The following is a 17,751-nucleotide window of genomic DNA, read 5'->3' as shown; positions in this document are numbered from 1 at the left end:
TTCCTTTATCTTCAGCTCCCTTGTCACGTCTGCCTCATTGCACAACTCTAAATCCAGTATTGCCTGTTCCCTACTTGGCTCCACCACAAGCTGCTCCAAAAATCCATCTCGTCGACATTTCACATTTGAATTGAATTGAATTTATTGTCACGCGTTCTGAGGCACAGTGAAAAGCTTTGTCTTGCGATCAATACAAGCAGATCGCAGTGTTAAGTAGCATAGATGTATTAAGAAAATGTAAACATATAATATGTTGGCCTTTGTGATTGTCCAGGCCGAGTTCACCACTCGCTGTGTCTCCGATCTTGAATGGTACAGATGCCATACCTGGTACTGATACATCCAGACAGAATGCTCTCAATGCCGCACCAATAAATGTTGGCAAACGTATTCGTAGTAGTGCTTCAAGTGATCATCAATTAAAAAAAACATTTCCACCACCTTTTGCGAGATGTCATCATCACACATATATCCCTCTCCCCCCTTGTCCACCATCTACAGGGATCATTCCCTACAGGAAGCCCTGTTGCACTGTGCCTTCACTCCCAACACCTCCCGCAACTCGTCCCATGGAGTCTTCCACCGCATCGCTGCTTTTGTGACACATAAATGCATAGAACCTAAAAACCCGAGCAGGGGTAGGCTGTCCGGCCCTTCAAGCCTGCTCCGCCGTTCAATGACATCATTGCTGATCTTTCTAAAGACTCAAATCCGCTTACTTGCCCTCTCACTCTATCGCTTATTTCATTTATTGTTCAAAAGAAGTATCGCTCTTAGCTATAAAAACCTTTGTTGTACCAGCATCAAGTTCTTCGCTGGGCAAGGTTTTCCAAATAGTAATATCCGTCTGGGTGGAGAAGGTCCTTCTGAACTCAGTCCTAAATCTGCTCCCTCTAATCCTGAGGCTATTCCCTCCTGTCAGAATTTCACCCGCAATGTGGAAGCATCCTTTCCAATTCTACCTAAGCTATTCCGTTCAAAGTAAGATTCCCCGCTCATTCTTCTAAATTCCAAAGACAATAATCCTAATCTACGTAGTCTCTCTTTATAGGTCAACCCCCTCACCTCCGGAATCAACCTCGTGAACCTACTCTCCACCGCCACCCCCCACCCCATTCCGCCCAGTGCCAGTACATCCGTTCGCAAGTAAGGGGACCAAAAGCGCACGCAATGCACCAAGGATAGCCTCACCAGCACCTTTTACAGCTGCAACATAACATCTCTGCTTGAACCTTCATGAACTTACGTTGCATCTGTCGAATTTCTATTGTGATGCCCCGCTACGTCTTCCTTGATAATAGGCTCAAACATCTTCCCAACTGCAGAAATTAAGCTAACTAATCAACAATTCCCAATCTTTTATCCACCTCCCTTTTTAAACAGTGGTGTCACACCAGCTGTATTCCAGTCTGCTGGGACTGCCACGCAGTCTAGTGAATTTGAAAATTGCCACTAGAGCACTTGCTGTTTCTCCCGCCATCTCCTTTCATACGCTGAGGTGCATTCCCTCACGGCCAGGAGACTTGTCCATCCTCAGCTCCATTAGCTTGCCTAACACTACCTCTAACGTAATAATGTTTGTTTCCAGGTCCTCACGTGCATTTCTCTATTTGCCACATACTGGCATGTTATTAGCATCCTCCACTGTGATGACTGACACCAAATACCTGTTCAATGCCTCGGTCATTTCATCACATCGCAAGACTAAATGTCCCTTCTCATCCTCGAAAGGACCAATCTTTACTTTAGCCACTGTTTTTTTCGTTTTATATTTTTATACAAACTTTTCCTATCCGTCTTTGTATTCTGTACTAGTTTGTTTTTCCCCTCATGCTTATCTTTAAAATTTTCCCTCTCTTCCAGTTTCATGCTGTTCTTGGCCACTTGGTATGCCTTCTCTTTCACTTTGATAGCCTCCCTTATTTCCTAAGACACGCAGGGCAGATTACCCCTTTTCTTACAGTCTTTCCTTTTCACTTGAATATAATTTTGATGAGCACTTCTACAAAAACATCGTTTCAGGGAGTCGGTCCACTGCTCGTTATCTGTCCCACCATATAACCTTTGCGTCCAGTCTACTTTAGCCAGGTGCACTCTCGTTCTATTGTTGTGCCCCCTGTACGTGCACAGGACCCTGGTATTGGATCTTCACTTCACACTCCCCATCTGAATTCTAAGTTCTGCCATACTGTGATCACTCTTTCCAAGAGGATCCCTAACTATGAGATCATTAATTATTCCTGTTCCTTTACACAGTACCAGATCGAGGATTGCTTTCTCCCTCGTCGGTTCCATTGCATATTGTTCAAGAAGACTATCACGGGTGCTCTCAAAGAACTCCTCCTAAAAGGTACTGTGACTGAGTTGGTTCGACCAGGCTACATGTAAATTAAAATCCCTAATGATAAAAGCTGACCCACTTTTACAGGCATTGCTTATTTATTTGTTTTGTTGCATTTACCAGTGTGATGTTATTATTTGCTGGCCTATGGACTGCACCTGTCAGTGACTTGTTTTTCTTAGAATTTCTACTTTCCACGCAAATTAATTCAAACTCATTCTCCATAGAACATATATTGTCTCTCCACACAGCCCTGATGTCGGCCTTGAATAACAAAGAAACACCACCTTCTTTACACTGCTGTCTGACCTTCCAAATAGTCTCGTACTCCTGGGTATTTCACTCACAGTGGTGGCCTTCCTGTAGCCGTGTCTCTCTAATGGCTATTAAATATTTTCATTTACGTTGATTTGTGCCATTAACTCTTCAACCATGTTATGAATGCGACGAGCATTCAGGTGAAGTGCTTTTTTGTTAGGTTTCTTGTCCTCATGATTTCTCTAATAATATCACCTTATGCTTCTTTTCTCTCCTCATCTGTCCATTGACGTCTTCCCTGCTTTGATTCCAATGGCCCAAACAGACCTTCCAGTTGAATCAACATATGAACTGCACTTCACGCAGTCCACTCCACTACAATCACTGCTCGCAATGTGGCTTCCACTATCTTGGGAAACGAAGTTTGGACTGGGTGACCACACTGCAGAACATCCAAGTTCTGCCTTCAAGGAGAGTTTCAGCGAATCTCAAGGAAGGACACCACCTCAGTTTCTATTTGGGGAGTCTGCAGACCTCCAGACCACATATCAATTTCAATTTTTTTAGGGCCTGAACTCTCCCATGTCCTATTCCCCTATCCCACACGCCAGGCCTTGTTGTCACATAATCTTCGCTACTAGCAGTCACATATGGTTCGCTACTAGCAGTCTCCATTAACAACTATTCACCCTGCTAGCCAGATCATCATCCACTCCTTTGTCCAACTGTTCTTCTCTCTATTTGAACTCTATCCCTACCTATCGTTTACTCCTTACCCTCCCCCAACCACCACTATATCTTCTGCAGATAGACCAACATTTTCCCAGCTATCGTCAGTTCTGAGGAATGATCACTGGACTCGAAATGTTAACTCTGATTTCTTTTTTCAGATGCTACTAGACCTGCTGAGTTTTTCCAGCACCATCTGGTTTTGTTCTAGTTAGAGTCGGATACTGTGAATGTTCGAGGAAGAATGACTGCACATGGCCTTGTAGAAGCTTGATACTGCGCTTGTGAAATGATCCCTTGCACAGAAGACAGAACTGTGTTCCTGTTGAAAAGTTCTCTTGTGGATAGTTCCCATTACAAGGTGAGCCATCGGCATCAACTACTTCGATCAATGAACACAGTAATAATTTCTGCCGCAGTTCTATCCTGGATGTGATGAACAGCAGAGGGGAAAACATCCTTCATGTCAGATGTGAACGGATTGGAGTCCACGCAGGAGTGTAATCAAGTCCAATCAGATAGAGAACGCTCAAACGCTTTCTCACTGCAGCAATGTTCCATTGGGTATCAAAGCTACATGGTTTGTTGCCGCAAAGGCTAAACACAATGTTTTCCAGTTAAAATACGTGGATGTGTTCTCTCATGTGTGACAGTACAGTTGTGTATAGTTGTAAACAGGATAACTGGATGAATCACTTTACACATTCCGCTGGCAAACAGTCTTTTTGTGGAAAGACATCTGTATAGAATGCAGGAAGAGGCACTGAGAGGTTTTTGATCAGTTTCATATAGGGGCTGAGACAACACTGGAGGTTTTGAGAGTCTTGAACGTGGACAAATCCCCAGCTCAGAGTGAAGTTGTATCTCACGTTGCTCTGTGAGAAAAAGGAGCAATTTCAGGGGTTCTGACCAATGTTTCACATTCCTCTTTGGCCAAAGAGGAATTGGTCGAGGACTGCGGGTCTACTAATGGGGTTCCACTTTTTAACAAGGCAAATAGAAACAAACTAGGGAAATACAGCCAAGTGAGTCTCACAGGAGTGGTCGGGAAACGTTTGGGGAAACCTCTGAAGGAGAGAATTAATTGCAACTTGTCCAGGCAAGGTTTGATCAAGGAGTCAGCATGGTTTTGTCAGAGGAGGTGATGCCTAACACATCTGTGGCCACAGACAAAATAAGTGTCATTGTATGTTCTTAGGTTGTGGGTTTGTGTTCCTGTCTAAATATTATTGAAAATGGAATTGTCGGCAGACAAGTTGTGGTCAAGTAAATGTTTTGAGGAAGTGATCAGAGGGGTGTGAAAATAATGTAGTGTATGTGGGTTTCACTGAGATCCCACACAGGAGACTGATACCACGGTAAAAACATAAGCAATTCACGATCACGTGGTGTCAGAGAAATTCAGCTCAATGGATCAGAGACCAGATACAATTAAACAAATTGACATCGCGGAAAAGACATTGACCAGGCTGACAAAGAACTGATTCTCCGCACAGATGGCCAGAATGTTCTCCCCCAAGCAGAGGGTGCAGGCAGGTTTCATAGGGGTACAAAACAAAGGTGATAAATGTACAGCAGTAACAGTACAGTGGTGAAAATTGTAAAGCGATTAAAACAAGAATAAACTGAATGGAATTTAATCAAGCGTCTGGCAGTAACAATTCAATTGTAATTGACACTGGAGATTCCAGCCATCTCCTTGAATAGGTGAGAATGGCTTCTCGGGGATTCATAACTGTATTTCCTATCTGCACGAGTATGTGTCAGTGTTCCTTCTGCTGGCATTCAGTTTGTCCATTGTGTTCCTTCTGGGAGCAAAGTCTTCCACGGTCTCTCAGTCTGCCTCTTTGTTTATGCGCCATCGGTTTATATGGGAAACAAGCTTGTGCTCAGGGTATTTGGACTGAAGAGATGATCGAGGCTAGGAGCTTACTGAGAAGTGTCTTATTTGGTTTGGGAGTAGCTTAGAATATCTGGATTCTATATTCGCCTGTTTGGCCAAAACTGAGGCATTGTGGGTGTGTTCTATGTGTGTTAGCAGGCATGCTTTCTGTGTTTCGTAGACATGCTTCCGTGTTTTTTTATGTGTTTATGCTGTGGGTGGACAGTGTAGCAGATTTTCTCCCACAGTTACTCTTTTTTTTTGTTAAGGGCATTTTGAAAAAAGTGCGATGTAGCCCAGACCAAGTAGGCTATCAGATGGTGGGATTTCGGTGTCAGACAGTTAGTAGTCAGTGTCTGAATCTGACCAAGTGTAATTTGTGTCAGGGGAGGGGATCTCACTCCAGCGAACTTGTACAAGCTGGTTTGTGAGGAGAGCAGGGATAAAAGTGCTGTACAAAACCGGCAGCAGCACATACGGAGGCCCATGACCAGGATAATGATACCCACCACCGCAATACGGGATATTAGTTCCTCCAGCAGTTCAGTGCCCCGTGAGCCAAGCCAGGCGGTTGCCCAGATCCACAGATCCCCGTGGGACTCCGGTTCATTTGGGGCAGCAGCAGCCTGTGGAAAGTGGTGTGTCATGTCCGTTATATTTTCGTTGGGGTCAGGGATGTCGGTACAGCAGTCTGTGCCAATGAACGTGCAAGTGCCCCAGTTTTGGCCAGCCAGTTGTCCAGGGCCAATCTGTTTTGTAGGGTGAGAGTACGAATGGCGACAACCTCTGCATTCAGCTCGGCAAGTACTTCAGCCGTGGCATGTTATCTCCTCGAGCGTGGTGGCCAGTTGATATGCATCTATGCCGAGGTACAGGGTTTCGTAAGTGGACACGAAAACGGGGGTGGGGGAGTATATCGTTTAGGGCAGTGAGGGCGCGTTTTCTGTGGGGAAAAAAAACTTCTGGAAAGGAGACGAATGGGACTGGAAAATGAGTGGTACAACACACCACGAGTCAGCCCATCACAACGCCAGCCAGGGTATGCCTTGTGGCCGCAGACAAAGGAAGTGTTATTGTATATTCTTACGTGGTGGGTTTTGGTTCCTGTCTAAATATTATTGAAAATGGAATTGTGGGCAGACATATTGTGGCCAAGTAAATCTAGGATGCTGAACTCTGCTCCAGACCAGAACGCTGCAGGTATCAATAGCAGTGAGTTAGTGCATCACCTCCACCCAGCCACCCATGCGGATGGCTGGCTTCTCGTTAGGCAGATGGTCCTCTGCGTGACACTCGTGCGGTGGTGTCAGTGATGGTAAAAGTTGGGTGTTCATGTGAGAGGTTCTGGGGTGCGTATGACCATCCTGTGAATTTGTCGAGGTCGTATCCTGCGGATTTCCAGCAGTCTGAGCTCTTGGCCACATGAATGGCCGGTCAGGTTAGCAGACTGAGCATTGTGTACCCGAGGACCTGTCCAGTTTCAGCCACAATTCTGCCATCCCTGCGATGTTAAAAGGGACTGCGCCGTGGGGAATGTGCCGGTGGGAATGTTCAGGTACATGGGCACAGACCCAGCAGCTGGTCTCGTTTACCCTCTGGGCATACATGTGGGTCATGTCAAGGAAAATGTTTACCCACGGCTCAAGGTGGAGTAAGTGCCCTGTTCTATGTGCCCTGTTAATGATCAGTGGAGAAGTGCAGGTCAGAACAAAAGTGATGATCCCGATGGCTGCAGGGAGCAGCTGGATCCCTCTGTGGTGTCTGGAGCTGTATCCTGTTCTGCTTGGTTGTCCATCTGTGGAGGCGGAGCCCTCTTTCACCGGGTCACATTCTGGTCTCCCTTGGAGCGGGACAGCTGTCATTGCCGTGAGACAGACCAAGAGTGGTCCTTTCCATCCAGGGGAGAGAGAATCTTTCGGCAGGGACTGTCACGTTACATAGTGCCCAATTTAAACGGGTGAAGTGGTTCCTGCAGCGGTGTGGACACCGCAGCTTTTTATTTGTTTTTTTTTGGTTTACCCCCACACTATCGCCTAACTATGGTAGTGCTTATTTTTTTCCCCAGTTGTGTGTGTACACGTTTGAGCACAGTGAAGGACACAAGATGCGCAAATCTTTATTCAGTTTCCATCAGCAGGAAAAAAAGAAACACACAAGTGGCCAGTATATCGCAGCTTTTAACAAATCATGGTTTAAAGTGATCCTTCTACTAAGGGCTTGAACGTAATCCAAGAGCGTTTCCTGTGTTAAGAGCAGCGCTGTGTCATTGGCTGGTTTTGGGGGTCCGGCAGCTGTGGGAATTCGTCGTTCCATTAGCACTTCAAAGGGTGTGATTTCTGTTATTCGGTTTCCCTGTCCTCTTACTGTGTAAAACACCAGTGGCTGGCCATCTGGCCAAGCCAGTCCTGTGTCCTGAGTGATTTTGGGGAGTGTGGTTTTGAGGGTGCCGTTCATTCTCTCCACCAATCCTGATGACTGGGGGGTGGTACAGAATGTGGTATCTCTAGCATATCCCGAGGGTGGAACAGTCAGCAGTAATGAAATTTGCGGTGAAATGGGCCCCATCCCCCGTATGTTTCTAAGCGCCCTGGGATATAAAACTCTTGTAATAACGTCCTGCAGGATACATTTTACCACTGCTCAGGTGGCATTTTTTTGTTGATGGGTAATGACTCTACCCATTTTGAAAACATGTCGACAATAACCAGGGCATATTTTTATTCCTCTTTCTGAGGCAAATGGGCAAGGTCAGTTAGAAGGTGCGTGAATGGACTCTCAGGAACTGGTATGTAGTCATGTTTGTCCATCGGCTTCACTGCATTTTACAGTAGACAGATGAGGCACTGTGACAGCAGGGCTTGGGCAGCTGCAGCGAATCCCGCTGCATACCAGGAATGGCTGGCAGCATCTTGCCTTTGTGTCCGATTCCGTGTGCCGCCAGGTCCAGTAAGTGCAGGTGGGCTTTCAGGTAGATGATGCAGCCATCAAGGTGGGTAAGAACCTGTAAGGATGGTGATTGCACGGCACCAATGTGGGCCCATGCGGCCCTCTCTTCTGGTGTGGCGGCTAGCTGATCTGCTCGGACTGCATTGAGAGGGTCAGGAGACTCTGAAGGTTTCACCACCTTGGGGGTCTGCAGGGCATAACTGACCAGGGGTAATACGGATTCCCGGGTGGCTGCATCAGCAGAGGCATTTGCTAAGGTGATGGGGTCGGTGGCAGAGTTGTTGGCAACATATATTATAATAGCAACAGCGGCGAGTAGCAGGACTGCTTCTCGAATTTTGGCAATGTGTGCAGCATGTTTGATTCGTCTCCCTGCTGAGCCGATAAACCCCACTGTTTCCATGTTGTGCCAAAGTCCTGAACGACTCCAAAGGCATATCTGGAGTTTGTGTAGATAGTGGCTGTGCTACCCTGTGCCAGTTTGCAGGCTCTGGTGAGAGCAAAGAGCTCTGCCACCTGTGTGGAAACCCCGTCTGATAATGCAGCTGATTCGAGAGTGGTGAAGGGGGTGCAGATTGCATGACCTGCTAATGTGTATTGGTCTGATGCCGGAAGGAAAAGCTGCTGGTGAAAAGAATCTGGTCAGGGTTTTCTCAGATCGATCAGGACACCTGCTGAACCAGGCAAAGGTGAGGACTGCAGATGCTGGAGATTAGAGTCAAGATGAGAATGGTGCTGAAAACCACAGCAGGTAAGACAGCATCCGAGAAGCAGGAAAATCAATGATTCTGGCAGGAGCCCGTTTGTCAGGAATGCTGAACCATGTCCAATAAGTTGTGGTTGTCTGCAGCATCATGTTTGGTGAGCGGAATTAGGGTGGCAGGTATCAAAGCTAGGGCACGGTGTAGGGAACGGTTAATCTAGATCACCAAGCGACCTGATGACCAGTTCTCTGAGTTGCAGTAAAATGTTGGATTGCTGCTGAATTAAGCAGCAGGAAGATTGACAGTGGGACCAAAACAGTACACGGATTATATAGCACAATGGGGGTGGCCTTATCCATTGTTACTGTGGCTGCTGCCAACGCGCACAAACATGCCGGCATTCCACTCATAACAGGTGGTAACTAAACAATAGTAAAACGCAACAGGGCGATGGAGATCCCCATGAAGCTGTGTTAAAATGCCAGACGCGAACCCTTCTAGCTTGGTTACATAAAGACAGAAGGGCTGGGATTAATCTGGACTCCCAGAGCAGGAGTGGAAATTATTTGTTGCTTCAGATCAATGAATGTCTGTTGCATTTTGGATCTTCACTTCATTCTGTTTACGGGAAGCTACCTCCCATAGAGGTGCATTAATAACACTTTGGGCAGGAATCCAAGGCCTGCCTTTATTTACCAGCCCCAGAAACACTTGCAGCTGCCTACTTGTGGCAGGTCGAGGAAGCCTAGTGATGACAGCCAATTGCTCCATGGACAGTGCTCTGAGGCCATAGGAAAAATATTAGACATTTTGCTGACAGAGCTCCATTTTCTTGATAGGCACCCTATGCCCATCCTGTGCCAGACTAAAGAGCAAGGCAACCGTAAACTGCTTTCATGCAGTAGTGGAGGTGGAAGCCAATAGCAGGCCATTCGCATACTGGAGGAACGTGCTGTGGCATGGTAGGTGAAGGGTGGACAGGGTGAGGTATACTGCAGCGGCAAAAATTTGGGGCTCTCGAATACCCTGAGGGAAATCCGGCCCATGTATCTTTGCAGCCGCCATATGTAAAAACATAAAGTTTCGGGGAATAACTTAATGGAGAATGATGCTGAGCAAAGGTCGATTACAAGAATATCAGGAGGAGGAGGCGGGGTACTGACAGGAGTGCATTTGTGTCCGAGACTACTGGGAAGCAGGGAACAACAATGGCATTGACATCCCTAAGGTTTTGCACAAAGCGCCATTTTCATGGTCGTCCACGCTTCGGGATAGTTAAGAAGGGAGTGTTGCATGGGCTGCTTGTGGGCCCGAGGATTCCCTGTTGCAGAGGTGATTCAATGACTGGTTTGATTCCCAATACTGCCACAGGTGATACGGGTATTGTTGTATTGATGGCAGGATTGCTCCCTGTCTGAGTGTAACTGTCCGTGATTGGGCGGAAAATAGCTGGCCTGCATGGTTCTATTGCTGTGCCCACAGTGATTATGGGATGTCAGCTAATAAGAGTCGGCTGTCGTTGGTGGAGGAAGCGCCTGGGCCTTGTTTTGTAAAGGTAGATCTAGTAATGCGGGAGCACAGCGCATACAAAACTCGCCCTGTCCAGTGAGTGGTAGCTCTACTAAAGGGCCTGTGTCTTGCCTAAAGGATGTGAAATGTATTGTTGGTAGTGCGACATGCCCGATCATGGTTGTGAGATCTATGGGGAGCCACATGTTCTTAATTAGAAAGGAATTGTGCGGGACTGCCGTTGGGTCTTTGCAGGCCAGTGCAGCCTGTTCTGCGCTGAGTTGCACGTCTGCTGCAACACTCTGTGCTCTGGCAAAGTATCTGACAGTGATGGTTAGTGGGGAGGTGAGCTCAAGATGTGAGTCCATGAGTGGAGGATATGTTGATGCTGGTTCCTGGGGGGCTAAAGCTGGACAGTGAAATTGACAGATAAAACGGCCACCCACCTGAGAATGGGTGGACGATGGAGGGGTAGTTGATATCCGGGAGCGGAGAGGGTCAGGCCGGATGAGGGTAGGTTCTGGCGGGCACAACCAGGGGCATGAGCAATATACTAATCTCAGAACTAACAGCAGGGCTATTCCAGACTACTGTTTCAAACATCCTGGAGCCTTAGTGCACGGCCACATCCCAGAAAGTGTTGAAAAGGGAGAAAGAAAGAACACAATAAGAATGGGCAATAAAAAGTGAACTTCACCAATTAGATTCTCGATTAGATTTCCTTTCCATTCCGCCGTGTCCAGGACAGAAATGAAGGAAATGGGAGAAATTTTTGAACATATGTAATCGTAATTCATTGGCATAATTTTCTCATTTGCCAGAACACCAAATAACGGCGGGTAGAGTAACGGAAGGACTATGTTTCACAAAAGCAATGAAATAACAGTCTCTCCTCGGTTGCAGTGAAAAGTTAACAAGCCTGGAAAAAAACAGTGGCAGTAAAGCTGCTTGTTATTTTACATGTGGGAGGCAAACACGATCATGACAGCACAGAAACTGACCCCTTTGAGAGAGACTGCACTCTCCCACACCGTCGTTAATTTTCCAACAAGCAAACCTACCAGGTCTTTTTTTTTGCTTTGAATACGGCACTTAAACACGCTGCAGCTTTGCTGTTGACCAACAGAAATGGCAGTGGTGGGATTGGAAGTGACGTCCCATTCGAGACCGGCCTCGTTAACACCCGCGCGTGCGCGCGGCCTATTTTCATACATTTTCAATTGGGCTCCTGCAAAACAACAGATGAAAAAGCACAGGGAAAACATTTTGCGGTCCTTGTCCTCCTCGCATACAGTTGGGATATGCCCGACTCTGATATCAATTTCACAGCAGATAATGATAGCCTATCAACCCACACAAAACTCAATGGAAAGCTGAATCTATCTTCTGACAATATTTTCAGCTACAAATGTATATGCGAGTGTAAGAATGCATGTTCTATCATGATTTGATAAAATAACCATGAGCTGCATGACATTACTGGAATTTCGATTCTTGCTATGGTAAATTATTTCGACCATTGCTCGAAACAAAACGGAACACAAAACATTTCGGATGACAGGGAAAATGCACAAAGCTGAGCAGGCCGTGTTCCACATCATACCGTGCAGCATAGTTTCAGTTACTGCGACTGTTTTGCAGAATAAGCGTCCCAAAGAATGTTCTCTACCTGAAAAGCCGAGGTATCAGGACAATCCGAGAAGGACAGATCACATTGTGAGCATGCTCAAACCTTGGTGCCAGTACGAGTTGGCATTTCCTTGTCTTTCAACTAATCCATGCAACTTGCTGCAGAATGTCCACATCAGGACATGAGTGACATGCCTGCCAGCTGAGGTGGAAACCAATGTGGGAATCGATGGGACGCGACTCAGAAAAGTTACAAAATTCCATGGTGCTTATTAGGGAAGCAGTTTCTGTTCTCATCAATGTAAAAGATAGTTTCTGAACATATTAACAGAAGTCAAAAAGTGATTATCCCACCCTCCCACCACACTCGATGTCAAAGAGTTGCTAACTGTGCATGAGTGTTCTTTGTTCTCAATGTGAAAATCTCTCCCGCCTGAGTCACCTTCACGTCTCTTGTTGTTGAGTGAATCAAAAAGCAGGAAGTTCACCAAACTGCAACTGCCTCACTTTGTTATCCCGCTTGCATCATCCCCTCCCCCTCCCCGTTTACATTTTCCTGCTTTTCTGTGATATTAAGAAAACCAAATGGATGCAATGTCATTCTGTAGCCTGTCTGTTATTTCCGCAGTCTCAGTTCCATCATGGCTTAGATCTCGGTGCATACCTAAATATTAGTAACGCTATGACAGCACAACTCTAGAGGATCATCTGAGATTGTAAATCCAGTTATTGCTGTTGCTGATGGAATGAGCTGCTAACGTGCGAAAACACGGTTCAGGACTTCTGGTGCTAATTCTCGCATGTTGAATAACGGCAGTCAGCTTCCAAATGAGGCCTTTCAGAGACTACTTTGGGATACTTTTGACAGAGAGGCGACATTAGAAATCCGTGGTGCACCGTGTCCCAGCATATCACCTTTCTCCTTGGCTTTGAACCGGGCCGCCTGTGCAAGGAATGCAAATGTGTTACTGCTTTTCGTCGAAGGACAAGAACGCGGTAACTACAGTCTTAAACAGGATGGCGTATGATCAGAAGCCGGTTGGAGAAACACTTAACAACGTTTCGCCCAGTACTTAAATGGAATTGCATTACTTTTCACCCTGAGAGCGGATTTGCACGAGCAAACGCAAAGCCAGGTTTGCTGATGGGAAAGCAAGCAGGAAGGATCCATTCTCGTCCATCTAAAAGGCTGCGGTTGGGGACAGGGCTGTTTCTGCCCAGTTTCAAACTGGGGATCTTTCGCGTGTGAAGCGAATGTGATAACCACTACACACCAGAGACAATCCCGCCAGGGCCTGCTGTTGTTCAGCGGTGCCCAGCTGTCATTTGCAACAGGTCTCCGCTTCACATTTCCATTTCCAATAGCCAGTTGTTGTCCAGCGTAATTGGCATCATCGAAAAAATAAGAAAATCATGTCAAATTGCTTACAAAATGTTTAGAATGTTGTCAATGTATCGACTGTCGGGTGAAGCTGAATAGGCTGGGTCAATTTGCTCTGCAGCGCAGCGGCTGGGGCATGATCTTATGGAAAGTTTGTAAACTGAGTATTTAAGTATTTTACCCAAGGTGGGGTGAGTTGAAAACTGGAGAGCGTAGGTTTCAGGTGAGAGGGCTAAAAGTTAAACGGAATCTGAGGCACATTTCCCACACAGACAGGTGTGCGTGTTTGGAATTGGCTACCAGAGGAAGCGGAGGAGGCTAGTACACTCAGAAGGTTTTAAAGGCAACTAGAGGAGTTTCTGGATCGGAAGGGTTCAGAGGGATAGGGGCCAAGTGCTGGAAAGTGCGACTTGTTTAATTTTGGCGATGTGGTCAGCATGGACGAGATCCACAAAGACACTGTTTCCATGCTGTGTGCCCCAATAACGTTGTGTTACTTACACCGGCTTGAACGGATTACTTTTAGCGGGGCTTGCCATCGCACTCTGCGGCTGTTCACCGGAAAGGTAGTATTGTGAAATACTGCAGAACCGAAAGACTTTCTTACTTTTGCCCCGACTGACCATACTCCGTGAAATATTCCCGGATCTTCAGTTGAGGATGTTTGCTGCTGGAAGTTACCTCACAAACCGTGTTATCTCGTAATGTATTGAGCAAATGGCAAAACAGTCAGCATTTAACACGGAACAGAAACAAAAGTGACAAAGCAAATGCATTTTTCAGACACAGCGAAGCATGAACGCTGAATGTGATACAGACCGTGGGCATGAGCCATAAACTAATCTCACAACTAACAGCAGGGCAATTCCAAACTACTCTTTCAATCATACTGGAGCCTTAGTGCACCACCACTTCCCAGAAAGTGCTGAAAAGAGACGAAGAAACAACACAACAAGAATGGTCCATAAAAAGTGAAGTTCACCAATGACAGTCTAGATTAGATTACCTTTCCCTTCTAATGTCTGTAGGATAGGAATGAAGAATACTTAAGACCATGTAACATCGTAACTCATTGGAAACATTTCCCTTTCATCAGAGCACCAAATAACGACGTGTGGAGTCACCGCAGGACTTTGTTTCACCCCAGCGATGAAGTAACAGTCTCTTTTTGGTTCCAGTGAAAGCTCAACTCGCTGTGGGACGAAACAACAGCAGTAGAGCCTGCGATTTTCAGTATGGGAGGCGACCACCGCATGGACTGTGTCACCTTTGCACTCGCCAACACTGCATTCAACTCTCCAATAGCGCTGCTTTTAGCTTGGCTTTGACCAGAGCACATTAACACGCTGCAGCGGTGGGAGTCGAACCTCCGCCCGCCTGGCGAACAGGAACGTGAATCCCGCGGCTTAGGCCGCTTGGCCACGGTACAGAGGCCTGCTTCTCTGCACCACCCCCCCCCCCCGCCCCCCTAGTGAAGTGTGCTGTTTCTGATCCGCAGGACACACTGCAGGATTTTCAGACAGCGCCATCCTTCCTGCGACATGTCCGTGCTGGATAATATTCTGTTGTGTCGATGTGCCCCGGCCTTGCCAGCATCACCGTGGTCTAACTCCTTACATTCTGTTGGTCGGACTGTGATTCCACTCTGAGTCACAAAGGTGTCACAAACTACCTTAGATGTGCTGGCTCTCCACAGAGATAAATGTGTTTCTCTTTTGGTATAATTCTCTTGCCTTCTTCCTGTAACTATGCACACTTTCACTTTCAACATAAACATCGAATTAGTTTTTAAATAATTCGAATGATACTGCGTCTTTGTCAATTTCAGGCAGTGGTTTACAGCCACTAACCACTCGCTTTGTGAAAACGTTTCTCCTCAAGTACATTTTTCTTCTTTTACTAATGACTTTAGAACTCTGCTGAATTGTTCTCGATCCTTTCAGGCGTGGGAGCATTCTCCCTTCCTTATTTCCTCTGTCTATCCCACTCATGTAGAACATAGAACATAGAACATTGAAAAATATAGCACAGAACAGGCCCTTCGGCCCACGATGTTGTGCCGAACATTTGTCCTAGCTTAAGCACCCATCCATGTACCTATCCAATTGCCGCTAAAAGGTCACCAAAGATTCTGACTCTACCACTCCCACAGGCAGCGCATTCCATACCCCCACCAATCTCTGGGTAAAGAACCCACCCCTGACATCTCCCCTAGACCTTCCACCCTTCACCTTAAATTTATGTCCACTTGTAACACTCTGTTGCACCCGGGCAAAAAGCTTCTGACTGTCTACTCTATCTATTCCTCTGATCATCTTATAAACCTCCATCAAGTCACACCTCATCCTTCGCCGTTCCAACGAGAAAAGGCCTAGCACTCTCAACCTATCCTCGTACGACCTATTCTCCATTCCAGGCAACATCCTGGTAAATCTTCTCTGCACCCTCTCCAAAGCTTCCACATCTTTCCTAAAGTGAGGCGACCAGAACTGCACACAGTACTCCAAATGTGGCCTAACCAAAGTCCTGTACAGCTGCAACATCACTTCACGACTCTTGAATTCAATCCCTCTGCGAATGAACGCTAATACACCATAGGCCTTCTTACAAGCTCTATCCACCTGAGTGGCAACTTTCAAAGATCTATGAATATAGACCCCAAGATCCCTCTGTTCCTCCACCTCATTAAGAACGCTACCGTTAACCCTGTATTCCGCATTCTTAATTGTCTTTCCAAAATGGAAACCTCACACTTGGCAGGGTTGAACTCCATCTGCCACTCCTCAGGCCAGGTCTGCCTCATATCTAAGTCTCTGTTCAGCCGACAACTGCCCTCCTCACTATCCACAACTCCACCAATCTTCGTATCATCTGCAAATTTACTGACCCACCCTTCGACTCCCTCATCCAAGTCATTAATAAAACTTACAATCAGCAGAGGACCCAGAACTGATCCCTGCGGAACTCCACTTGTAAGGGGACTCCAGGTGAATATTTGCCATCTACCACCACTCTCTGACTTCGACCGGTTGGCCAGTTTTCTATCCAATTGGCCAAATGTCCCTCAATCCCGTGCCTCCTGACTTTCCACATAAGCCTACAATGGGGAACCTTATCAAATGCCTTACTAAAATCCATGTATAGTACATCCACTGCTCTACCCTCATCCACATGCTTGGACACCTCCTCAAATAATTGAATAAGACTTGTAAGGCAAGACCTATCCTTCACAAATCCGTGCTGGCTGGCTGTCGCTAATCAAGCAGTGTCTTTCCAGATACGCATAAATTCTATCCCTCAGGACCCTTTCCATTACTTTGCCTACCACCGAAGTAAGACTAACTTGCCTGTAATTCAAGGGGTTATCCCTATTCCCTTTTTGAACATGGGCACAACATTCGCCACTCTCCAGTCCCCCGTTGACAATGAAGACAAAAAGATCATTGCCAACGGTACTGCAATTTCCTCACTTGCTTCCCACATAACCCTAGGATATATCCCGTCAGGCCCAGGGGACTTGTCTATCCTCAAGTTGTTCAAAATGTCCAACACAACTTCCTTCCTAACAAGTATCTCCTCTAGCTTACCAGTCGTTTCACACTCTCCTCTTCAACAATACGGTGCCTCTCGTTCGTAAATATGGAAGAAAAGTATTCATTCAAGACCTCTCCTATCTCTTCCGACTCAATACACAGTCTCCCACTACTGTCCTTGATCGGACCTACCCTCGTTCTCGTCATTCTCATGTTTCTCACATACGCATAAAATGCCTTTGGGTTATCCTTGAGCCTATCCGCCAAAGATTTTTCATGCCCTCTCTTAGCTCTCCTAATCCCTTTATTCAGGTCCCTTCTGGCTATTCTGTATCCCTCCACTGCTCTGTCTGAACCCTGTTTCCTCACCCTTTTGTAAGCCTCCTTCTTGCTCTTTACAAGACATTCAACCTCCCTCGTCAACCAAGGTTCCCTCACATGACCATTTCTTTCCTGCCTGACAGGTACATACATATCAAGGACACGTCGTATCTGTTCCTTGAAAAAGTTCCACAATTCCACGACATCCTTCTCTGACAGCCTATGCTCCCAACTTATGCTCCTCAGATCCTGTCTTACAGCATCGTAATTACCCATCCCCCAATTCGAAAACCTACCCTGTTGCAAGCACCTATCTCTCTCCACAACCAAGGTGAAAGTCACAGAATTGTGGTCACCATCAGCAAAATGTCTTGGAAAGGTTTAACAAGGCCAACTGTTGGCCTTCTGCTCTCCAAGAAGAACTGCCCCAACCTTACAAATCACCTTTATTGCTGACATTCCTCATATACCACACCATTGCCGTTAACCTGTTAGCGCTGTTTCCAATCTTTCCTCTC

Source organism: Chiloscyllium plagiosum, unplaced genomic scaffold, assembly GCF_037043375.1.
Source record: "Chiloscyllium plagiosum isolate Xiang-an unplaced genomic scaffold, Cpla_swu_hap1 HiC_scaffold_33, whole genome shotgun sequence".
Lineage (NCBI taxonomy): Eukaryota > Metazoa > Chordata > Chondrichthyes > Orectolobiformes > Hemiscylliidae > Chiloscyllium > Chiloscyllium plagiosum.
Note: the sequence above shows the minus strand (reverse complement) of the source record.